Source organism: Carya illinoinensis, chromosome 8 (genome assembly GCF_018687715.1).
Source record: "Carya illinoinensis cultivar Pawnee chromosome 8, C.illinoinensisPawnee_v1, whole genome shotgun sequence".
In the NCBI taxonomy this organism is placed as follows: Eukaryota; Viridiplantae; Streptophyta; class Magnoliopsida; order Fagales; family Juglandaceae; genus Carya; species Carya illinoinensis.
Window position 1 is genome coordinate 32,813,385 of NC_056759.1, and position 11,462 is coordinate 32,824,846.

Sequence of the window (11,462 nt, forward strand, 5' to 3'; positions counted from 1 at the left end):
TCCTAAACTAGGAGAAGTGTCATTTCATGGTTCAAGAAGGGATCGTGCTAGGCCATAGAGTGTCATCTAAAGGAATTGAGGTGGATCGACCCAAAATTGCAACCATAGAGAAACTACCACCTCCAAAGAATGTGAAGGGAATCAGAAGTTTTCTGGGACATGCGGGGTTTTATAGAAGATTTATCAAGGATTTTTCTAAACTCTCTAAACCTTTATGTAATCCTCTTGAGAAAAATTCTGCATTTGACTTTGATGTTATTTGTTTGCAGGCCTTCAATGCACTCAAGGAGAAACTAATTTCAGCACCAATTGTGATTGTGCCTGATTGGAGTCAACCTTTTGAAGTTATGTGTGATGCAAGTGACTTTGCAATTGGAGCAGTGTTGGGGCAAAGGCGAGATAAGCTGTTTAGAGTCATCTATTATGCAAGCCGGACATTAAATGAAGCTCAATTGAATTATACGACAACTGAGAAGGAGATGCTTGTTGTGGTGTTTGCTTGTGACAAATTTCGGTCCTACCTCATTGGTACAAAGGTGATAGTGTTCACTGATCATGCAGCACTTCGCTATTTATTTGGCAAGAAGGATGCTAAGCCAAGGCTAATTCGTTAGATCCTCCTTCTTCAAGAATTTGACTTGGAGATTCGAGACAAGAAAGGAAGTGAAAATTTAGTGGCTAACCATCTCTCTCGGTTAGAGCAAGAGGAAGAAATACCAGATTCAGTAGTCCAAGAGGCATTCCCTGATGAGCAGTTGTTTGCATGTGAGATCAAGCTTCCGTGGTATGCTGATATAGTTAACTATCTAGCTTGTAAAGTTTTACCACCTGATCTTACTTACCACCAACTTAAGAAATTTTTGCATGATGTGAATTATTATCTTTGGGATGAGCCTTTGTTGTTCAAAAGATGCCCTGATCAAATCATTAGAAGATGTGTGCCAGAAGAAGAGATGCAAGACATCCTCCATCATTGCCATTCATCATCATATGGAGGACACTTTGGAGCCACCCGTACAGCAGCTAAGGTACTTCAAAGTGGGTTCTATTGGCCTTCTATTTTTCGTGATAGTTACACTTTGGTGAAAACTTGTGACCGGTGCCAACGTATGGGAAATATTTCAAGGCGTCATGAGTTACCACTGAAGGGTATCTTAGAAGTTGAGTTGTTTGATGTTTGGGGAATAGATTTTATGGGGCCTTTTCCTCCTTCTTTTGGTTTTGCTTATATCTTAGTAGCAGTTGTCTATGTGTCAAAATGGGTGGAAACAATTGCTATAACAACAAATGATGCAAAGGTAGTGCTCAAATTTCTGCACAATAACATATTCACAAGATTTGGTACTCCACGAGCTATTATTAGTGATGAAGGGACTCACTTTTGCAACAAATTGTTTGAGATTCTTCTTTCTAAATATGGTGTGAAGCACAAGATAGCACTTGCTTACCATCCTCAAACTAATGGTCAAGCTGAAATTTCAAATAGAGAGATCAAGAACATCCTTGAGAAGACGGTTAAAATCAATAGAAAGGATTGGGCGAAGAAGCTTGATGATGCTTTGTGGGCATACCGTACAGCCTTTAAAACACCTATCAGGATGTCTCCATACCGATTAGTATTTGGAAAGGCATGTCATCTTCCTGTAGAGTTGGAGCATAGAGCTTATTGGGCTGTAGAAAAGTTTAATTTTGATTTGAAGGCAGCAGGTGAAAAGCGACTTCTTCAATTGAATGAGATAGAAGAGTTCCAGAATGATGCATATGAAAATGCAAAGATTTATAAAGAAAAGACGAAGAAGTGGCATGACAAACAGATTCTTAGGCAAGAGTTTGCTCCAGGACAACAAGTTTTACTCTTCAATTCACGACTCAAACTCTTTCCAAGAAAGTTGAAATCAAGATGGACGAGTCCTTATACAATTCATGAAGTTTTCTCTTTTGGAGCAGTAGATTTGAAGGACAAGACAGAGAATATTTTCAGAATTAATGGTTAGAGATTGAAGCACTACTATGGAGAGCAAATGGAGAGGAACTATGCATTTATTCCTCTTGGAGATCCTAATTGATGATGATTGAAAAGTCTGGCTGTAGACTTTAAAACAAGCGCTTATAAGAGGCGACCCATAGATCTATCTTTCATTCTTTCATTTATTTTATTATCTTTATTTATTTAAGTTTTAATAAATTGGTTTTTTATGCAGGTTTATTTAGCATGAATAAAGAGTTGAAAAATTCTAATCTACGGAAGATTCACCATGAAACCAGGGAAGTTCCTTTATTTCTTCAATCCTTTTTACTTTTGCATTACAATGAGGACATTGTTTAGTTTAAGTTTGGGGGTGTAAACTCCTATAATTATTTGATTCTCTTGTTTTCTAAGTCTTGGGTTGTTGATGGGTTGTTTGATTTTCTTACCAAGCATGCATTGGAGTAAGATTGAATTTTCTATGACTCTGAAATTTGTGATTGAAGATGGTTTTGAGAAATATTTTCAAAAATTTCTTTTATGTCAAGTGAAGTTTTGTTGGTACTTTGGTTTAAATCTTTGACCTTGAACACAATTGAGCACATAGTCATTTTTTTCTTATTCCATTTTGCTTATGAAGAGAAGAAGTTGAATTAATTGAAAGAGGGAGGTTCGATTTTGCTTTGCTCTAGAATCCGTTGATGGGTCCTTGAGGTGAAATCCTAGTTGAGACCAAATATTAGAGAAATGATCTAGGCATTTCTTTGGCATAACCAAAAAGATTTCCCAGCCGTCCTAAATGTCATGCCATCATTACATGGTGTGTTTCTATAGTCAACCCCCTTGAGCCTTCATAAGCCTTTATTTATTCTTTGAACTACATAAACCATGCCAGCTCTATGCCTGAAAAACAATGAATCTACCTTTGATAGTTTGAGAAAATACTTTGATGGAGAGTTACATTTAAAAGAGAAAAATTGGTTTCATGATGAACCGTATTATGTTTGCTTTGTTTGATCAAAGAAGAAGAAGAAAAAGAAGAAGAAAGGAAGTGACTAAGGAAAAAAAGGAAAAAAAAAAAAAAAAAAGAAGAAGAAGAAAAGAGAAAGAAAAAGAAAAAGAAGTCGCTAAACGGAGTGTGAATTACCTCAGATTTTGTTAAGGGAATTGTTAGTATTACATCAGTGATTACAGCAATAATAATGCCACAAGTATGAGCATATTGCCAAGAAAGAGCTATGATTTGAATCATGTGGGTTTCTCTTTTAATGTTCTGTTCACTAAGTATTTTCCCAGTTTGCTTTGATTTTCCATATCCAGTTCTTTCTTAACCCTCACCCTGTGGCCTATCATTACAACCTTATTAAAGACCTTTTGATCTCTAATTTTGGTATTGACTACATTAGTGGAGATGATTTCTGAAAATTGGACTTATGGGGTTAAGTTTTAAGAGAATTCTTCTGATTTTTAGTTGTTCTACTTTTATCTAAGTTTGCAGGTGGTTTGGGGTTAAATTGACTATATCACACACACACTCAAGGTCTTAGCTTTAGGTTGAAGTAAACGCCTAACTCTTACTTGACAAATTGCAAAATTTTTTATTGATTTTCTTGCTATCTTTGATGTTAAAAGAGTAAGATACTAGAGATGAAATCTAAATTCATAAAAGCTTGGTGAGTGATGATACTTCTCTGTCGGGTCGAGTTGATATTGTCTAAACTATCATTTGCTTTTCTTTTTGTTTGAGGACAAACAAAGTTGTAAGTTTGGGGGTATTTGATAACTTGCAAAAATTTCGTATTGCAGATTTTACAAGTTCGCTAGAGCGGAGGCTTTTGGCCGCTCGAGCGCATTCAGGCAGATTCAAACGCTCGACTGCCGCTCGACAGGGAGCTCGAGCGGGTTGCTGAAAAACAAAGATCGCTCGAGCGGAGACATTGGCCGCTCGAGAGAAATCAGGCAGAGTCAAACGCTCAACGTGCGCTCGACACCCCGCTCAAGCGAACATCGTATTTTGACAGATCCAAGGTTTTCCGCCGTCAGACGATATAAAAAGGGATTTTTCACCCTATGGCCACACTTTTTGACTGGAGAACACTTTTTGGGACAGAAAAACATAGCTAGAGGGATTCAAATCATCTATTTTAGAGAGAGAATTCCAATTATTGCACGTACGTTGGAATCATACACGAGTACGAACGGAAGAAAAGCGTTGAATCGTTCCCTTGAGCTTTTGAAGACGAGTTGCGGCTGCAAGGAGGATTTTTCAGTGTTTATTTTCTTCCAATCTTCTCAAAACAATTATGGTGAATTCGTTTATGTTGAATTCCATTTCTAGCATGAGCTAAATTTTCTTTATTCTAGGAAAACGATGTAACCTATTTCCGAACTATGCTTGATTGTCTACGCTAATTTAATGCAATTCTCTCTTTGTTTATCTGATTTATTCTAAGTTTATTGCTTCTAATTAACTGACCATTGATTAGATGATTGTTAATCTTGTGATTTGCTATCAAAAGAGGGAATCATAGGGTAGATCTTGAATATTTCAGCATAGGTAGGTATAGAGATCGAAAGACTTGTATGAACCTATGTAGTAATTAAATCATTGGTTTTATTGCTTTCTTGCTTTATTAAATTTGCATATTCTTGTGTGAATTGATAAACAAGAGTCATTTCCAATTGACTATCGAAAGAGGCTTTTGGATAATTTAGAGATTTGCTAATAGATAAAAGAGAATTAAATTAAGTTAGCTGGATGAGAAAAGCATAGTGAAGAATTAGGTGAAATCAATTTCCTAGAAGTTTTCTTCCCCATTAAGTTGATCTTCGAACGTCAATTTTGTTTCTCTTGCATATTTCCCTTTGAGTTGATCTTAGTTTAATTTGCAACTACAGAAAAACCTTAGTAATTCCTCTAGATAAAATTGAGATTAGTATAATTTTGGTATTTGGCAAGAGTAAGGTACCAATCCCTGAGGACGATACTCTTCTTATCACTTTACTATAAAACTACGATACTGTGCACTTGCAGTTTTGCACCGGTCAGTGGTCAAAAGGAACTTGTGGTTCTCCGTTGCATTTCCAGCTATATCCATCATTCCATTTCCATTCCCTTCCTTAGTACAACATAGCGACTTATAGCAAAGATCATGACAAACTCCCATCAAATAAACAATAAAAAAAATTAAACATACACTCATTAAAAAAAACCACATTCTTTGTCTTTGTTAAGTTTAATAAAGACAAAGAATGGCCAGACTGCATTATCACCTCACCCCACATTCCAATCCTTATTTACATGTTTACTTGAATTTTCATTAAACATGACAATTATTCGAGATTGATAATTATTCGAGATTGAACTCGAATACCATTATCAAGGAAAGAAGTAAAAAGCGACCTTAATGTTTCCTCAAACTGATAATTAAGTTTAAGCAATACAGCATACGTAAGATAATCTGTGTTTTCTAGAAGAAACTATGCATTAATTGTTAGAGTTAATTAATGACATCTCAAATGTTCTTAATTACAATTTGCTACCTAGAATTCATCATGGTTCATGTACATAATTTATTTTCCTCTTTCGACCACGAATATTATCCTTGGGGTTTTATATAGTGGGGTCTGATACCTTTCTAATTGCAATTGAGAACTGATCAGCTTATAATTTTGTCTTCCAAGCTTAGAAGCTGTCAAAGTAACACAGGGGTAAATTCCAAGATCGAATTCATAAGGACAATGGGAATTAAGCAAACCTTTTATAATCACAAGATAAAATATTGACGTTTATGGTGACAAGAGATTTCTAGAAGAAGAAAGTCTTGAACTAAAATGTGGACTATTTACTAAGAAAGTGTGTAGCAAATAAATTAAACTTGTAAAAAACAATAAAACAAACACTTGGGATGCAATTTTCACCCACTGATTTGGAGATGGATTTACTTCTCTTTTCATCTTTCCTCAACCATGCCCCCCATTCCTATAAGTCATGGTCGGATAATATCGCAATGAACCATAATTCTTAGCCTAATAAAGCTACTTGATAGATTATATAACAGTTGTAAGATAGTGAAAGAAATCATCAGAGTCCTGTTACTTGTTCAAGTATTCATTGTGCCTTTACGTCTACAACATCCAATAAGTTAATCATTAAAATCACATAACATTGAAAAAAATCCACTCCAAAACAGTCATAGGTTACTCATTGAATCCCGAATCCAAAAATCTAGCCTATCATTTCTAAATAGATAATCTCTTTAAGTATTTGTGAGTCTATTGAAAACTGAAGTAAAAATAATCAAGAAATAAGTAAATAAAAGAAATAAAACAAGAAGAAGCTACTGCACAGAAAATAAACGTAAACCACACAGAGAAAAATAAAAGCCAGCCGACACATAAAAGCTTAAGAAAGAAGAAACTGTAAGGAAGCTAAAAACGTAAAGCAAGAGAAAAGATATTAACTAGCCGACTAAAGTCTGCAACCCAAAAAAAACAGGAAATGAAAACAGAAATAGGACTCAAAAGGGCAACTTCCCCGCCGTCTGAAAAGTAACTAAACTAAAACAAAAAAAAAAAAAAATGCAAACCAGCCGACTACGGTGTGGAAAGAACACTACAAACCGAACGAAAAGAAATAAAAAAAGAAACTTGGAGAGTGAGCTTCCGCCCAATTCTCCGTCCGAACCAACAAAAAGAAAACAGGGTTCCGTCCCCCTGTTCTGCAACATTAACGAAGAAAAAAAAAGAACAAAATGTAAAGTAAAAATGAAAAAGACTAGCCGAAAACAAAACTAAAACTAAGAACTAACTACTGAAAACTACTGAGAACGAAAAGGAAGTGGAAATTAATGAAAGAAGCCGCCCGTCTACCTAACGAAAAATGAAAGAGTAAAAAAACTGCAAAGAAAACTAAAACGTGAAGCCAGGAAAAAATATTCACTAGCCAACTAAAGTCTGAAAACGAAAGAAAAGAAATGCTAAGAACTCCCTACCAAAAAGAAAGAAAAGCATAATAATCTGTCTGCCGCCCAAGTCTCAAACGAAAAAGACCGAAACAAAAAAAAGCAAGTAAAGTAATCTCAAACGCGAGAGAGGGAGAGTTCCGTCTACCCCCTTTGCAGTCTGTAAAACTAGGAAAAAAAATAACTTTTAGCCGACTCAAAGCTCAAGTCTGGAAAGTAAAAGTGCTAAAAATGAAAAGCAACCGAAAAGGAAAAAAAAAAATGAAAACAAGAGTGTTGGAGAGCTTCCGCCCCTGTTCTGAAAATTGTAAGAAGAAAAATAAACTATAGAACTAACTACTCTGCTACGCCGAACGAAAACAAAGTGGGAGAGTGAAAAATGAAAGAAGCCGCCCCTTCTTTCCCTTTCCGTGCGTGAGTGTCTAGCGTGAGGCCTTCGGCGTGCTCCTATCTGCTGTGTGTAGAGGAAGTGCTATTGATTCCCATTAGATTAGTTTCCACAAAACCATAATTAATTCTTCTATTTCCTCATAGGTCTCACTCTTTATTTCTTCCATAAATACCCTACAATAGATAAATGAAATGATATTATAGTTTAATTATTTTAAGGGCAAATATGAAACTTTGATGTGTAAAAAATATTAGCATCAATAAATTTTTCATTAAGCGTTAAAATTTGATGCACAATTAAGTGTTCAACCCTTCTTTGATGTAATAAATCACTCACTAAAACAATTTAATTATGTATTTCTAACACTTCATCACACCCCCCAACTAGCTCTTTGCTAGTCTCTAGCAAAAAGAGTGAAAGAAAATAAAACTCTTAGCTTTCATCCAACATAACTGAAGTAAAAAATCTATGCAATAGATTAGAGATTATTTTCAAAATGGGTATTGAAACCAAGATAGATCAGATTAAAGTTTTTGTAAAAACTCATGGCATATTCAACACTCAAGTAGGAAAAATGTATAGAAGATTGCAGCTCACTAAGTGTAGCAAGTGTGTGGCAAGATTACGAAGGTTGACTAATATTTCGTTATATCTTCACCAATATTAGCAGCTTGTCATAAAGAATCACAAGTGATCTTACTTTAAATCAAAACCATTGCGATCTCATTTTTTTCATTTTTTTTTCTTCTTCTTCTTCTTCTTTTTTTTTTTTTTTCTTTGGGTTTCCCTAGGGCCTAGGTGGGTCAGATCTATAAATGTGCGCCTACCCACACTTTCACAAATAAGCCCTTACCACTAGGTTGCTGCACCTGTTGGTTTTCTAGGGAGAATCAAACCTATGAATGTGCGCCTACCCACACTTTCACAAGTCGGCCCTTACCACTAGATTATCGCACCTCTTGGTTTTCTAGGGGGAATCAGATCTATGAATGTGCGCCTAACCACACTTTCACAAGTCGGCCCTTACCACTAGATTACCTAAAGGATGTGTATTTTTTTTTTATAAACTGAATGGTTCATTAGAGTTCTTGTTCGCTGCAATTTTAAGCTAGACTTATTGAATAGAAAGGCAACCAAGGCATTCAATTTGTGTACGGTCAAAAATAGCAATCAGCTACTTCATGTATCTCCCTTTCTCAAGTAATTGAATATAAAATATGAACTTCTATGTTGAGCTAAAATCCGAACCATTTGGGGTTACCACAACCCATAATTCCAACACTCCTTTCCAAAGCATAGAAGTTTGAAAACAGTAATTTCTAAAATTTAGCCAAGAAGTTTCATAAAAATGAACATCGAACTCCATCAAACTAGAGGAGGGACACACAACAAAAGCGACACCTAACATGTGCAAGAAAAATAAAATTCTCCACCCCCAACTTAAAATGAGCATTGTCCTCAATGACAAAAAACAATGTCAAAAGAAAAACAAAGTGATAGTGAAGGGAATGAAGGGTTACCTGGTCAGAAGAGAAACATATGACAAGAAGAGAATAACGAAAAAATAGAAGAGAGAAAAAAAAAACACCTGGATAAACTAAAAAGTAAAACAGAAAAATGCAAGAAAGAAGTGAAATAAGATGACAAACAAGTCAAACATCAAGACTCGATTGGAGGGTCAGGGTCCAATAAATGGATGGTGGTATCCTCTGGTGAAAAATGGTCAAGAAAATGTTTGAGTCACTGTCCATTAACCTTAAAAATATTACCATTGTGTGGATTGAGGATTTCAACAGCCCCATGAGGAAACACTATCTAAACAATATAAGGACCACTCCATTTGGATCGAAGTTTACCGGCAAACACATAGAGTCTAGAGTTATTGAGGAGAACCTTTTGACTGGGGAGAAAACTCTTTCTCAAAATGTGCTTATCATGGAAAGCCTTAGTTCTCTCCTTGTAAAGTTTGGCATTATCGTAGGCATCATGTCTCAACTCTTCTAATTCATTCAGCTCCAATTTCCTTAAAACACCATAATTGTTAGTAGAAAAGTTAAAGTGCTTGACAACCTAATAAGCCTTTTGTTTTAGCTCAATAGGGAGATGGCATGCTTTACCGTAAACCAAATAATAGGGAGACATGCCTAGGACAGTTTTAAAAGCTGTCCTATAAGCCCATAAAGTGTCTGAAAGCCTCAAAGACCAATCTTTCCTATTTGGGTTGACTGTTTTTCCAAGAATGGTTTTGATATCCCGGTTGGCCAACTCAGCTTGGCCATTGGTTTGAGGATGATAAGGAGTTGAAATTTTGTGATGGACCCCATATTTTTTCATTAACGCCACAAATAGTTTATTGCAAAAGTGGGAACCTCCATCACTAATTAAAACTCTTGGTATCCCAAACCGAGTGAAAATGTTGTCTTTCAAAAATTTTAACATTACCTGATGGTTATTGGTCCTGCATGGTATTGTCTCGACCCATTTAGAAATATAGTCCACAGCAACAAGAATGTAAAGATAACCAAAAGAAGATAGAAAAGGACCCATAAAATCAACCCCCAACAATCAAAAATTTCTAATGCTAAAATGGGTTGTAAGGGCATCATGTTTCTACAGGTGATTCCTCCTAACTTTTGGCATGGTTCACAGGCCTTACAAAAATTGTAAGCATCCTTGAACATGTGGGGCCAATAGTAACCACATTGCAAGATTTTAGCCACTGTTTTTTTAGCTGAAAAGTGGCCTCCACATGCACTAGTATGACAAAAATTTAATATGTGCAGAATATCACAATTAGGCACACACCTCCTCAAAATTTGGTCAGAACAATATTTGAATAAATAGGGGTCATCATAAAAGAAAGATCTGACCTCCAATTTAAAGTTTTTGATGTCTTGAGGGCTCCAATGTGGTAGGGTATCCTGTCACTAAGAAATTGACAATATCAGCAAACCAAGGTAAAGAATCAACAGCTAAAAGTTATTCATCTAGAAAGGAATCTGAAACGGGAGTAGTAGGTTCAGAATTTTCAACAACGAGTCAAGATAAATGATCGACAACCATATTTTCTACACCCTTTTTATCCTTGATTCTGATATTAAATTCCTACAATAACAAAAGCCATCTAATCAGTAGAGGTTTGGCATCTTTCTTTGTGAGCAAATATTTAAGAGCTGCATGGTCAGTGAATACAACAATTGGAGAGCCTAAAATGTAAGCTTTAAGTTTATCCAAAGGAAAAACAACTGCTAGTAACTCATTTTCAATGGTGGAGTAATTTTTCTGAGTTGCATTAAGTGTCTTGCTTGCATAATAAATCACAAATGGAAACTTACCTCTCCGCTGACCAAGGATAGCACCTATGGCAAGGTCACTGGCGTCTGGCGTCACACAAGATCTCAAATGGCAATGACCAGTCAGGTGGTTGAATTATAGGTGCAGTGACAAGCATAGATTTGAGTTGCTCAAAAGTAACTTGACATGCATCAGTCCAATTAAAAATGCAATCCTTAGCTAACAACTCACACAAAGGTCTCGATATGGAGCTAAAGTTTTTTATGAAACGCCTATAAAACCCGGCATGTCCTAAAAAAAATCTAATATCTTTGACTGATTTTGGAATGGGTAATGTCGATATTAGATCAATTTTGGATTTGTCAACTTCAATGCCTCGGGTTGAGATGATGTGACCAAGGACAATACCTTGCCGCACCATAAAATGACATTTTTTCCAATTTAAGAGCATATTTTTCTCTTCACATCAAGCCAAAACAGTAGTGAGGTGAGTAAGGCATGCATCAAATGAATCACCATAGACTGAAAAATCATCCATAAACACCTCCAAGATATGCTCAACCATGTCACTAAAAATACTTAACATGCATCGTTGAAATATGGGAGGTGCATTACAAAGTCCAAAGGGCATTTTCCTAAAAGCAAAAGTTTCAAACGGGCAAGTAAAAGTAGTTTTTTCTTGGTCTTCAGGGGCTATTTCAATTTGATAATATCCTAAAAAATCATCAAGAAAACAATAAAAAAAATATAGCCCGCAACTCTTTCCAAAGTTTGGTCTAAAAATGATAATAGAAAATGGTCCTTTTTTGTGACAGCATTTAATTTCCTAAAATCAATGCACATGCGC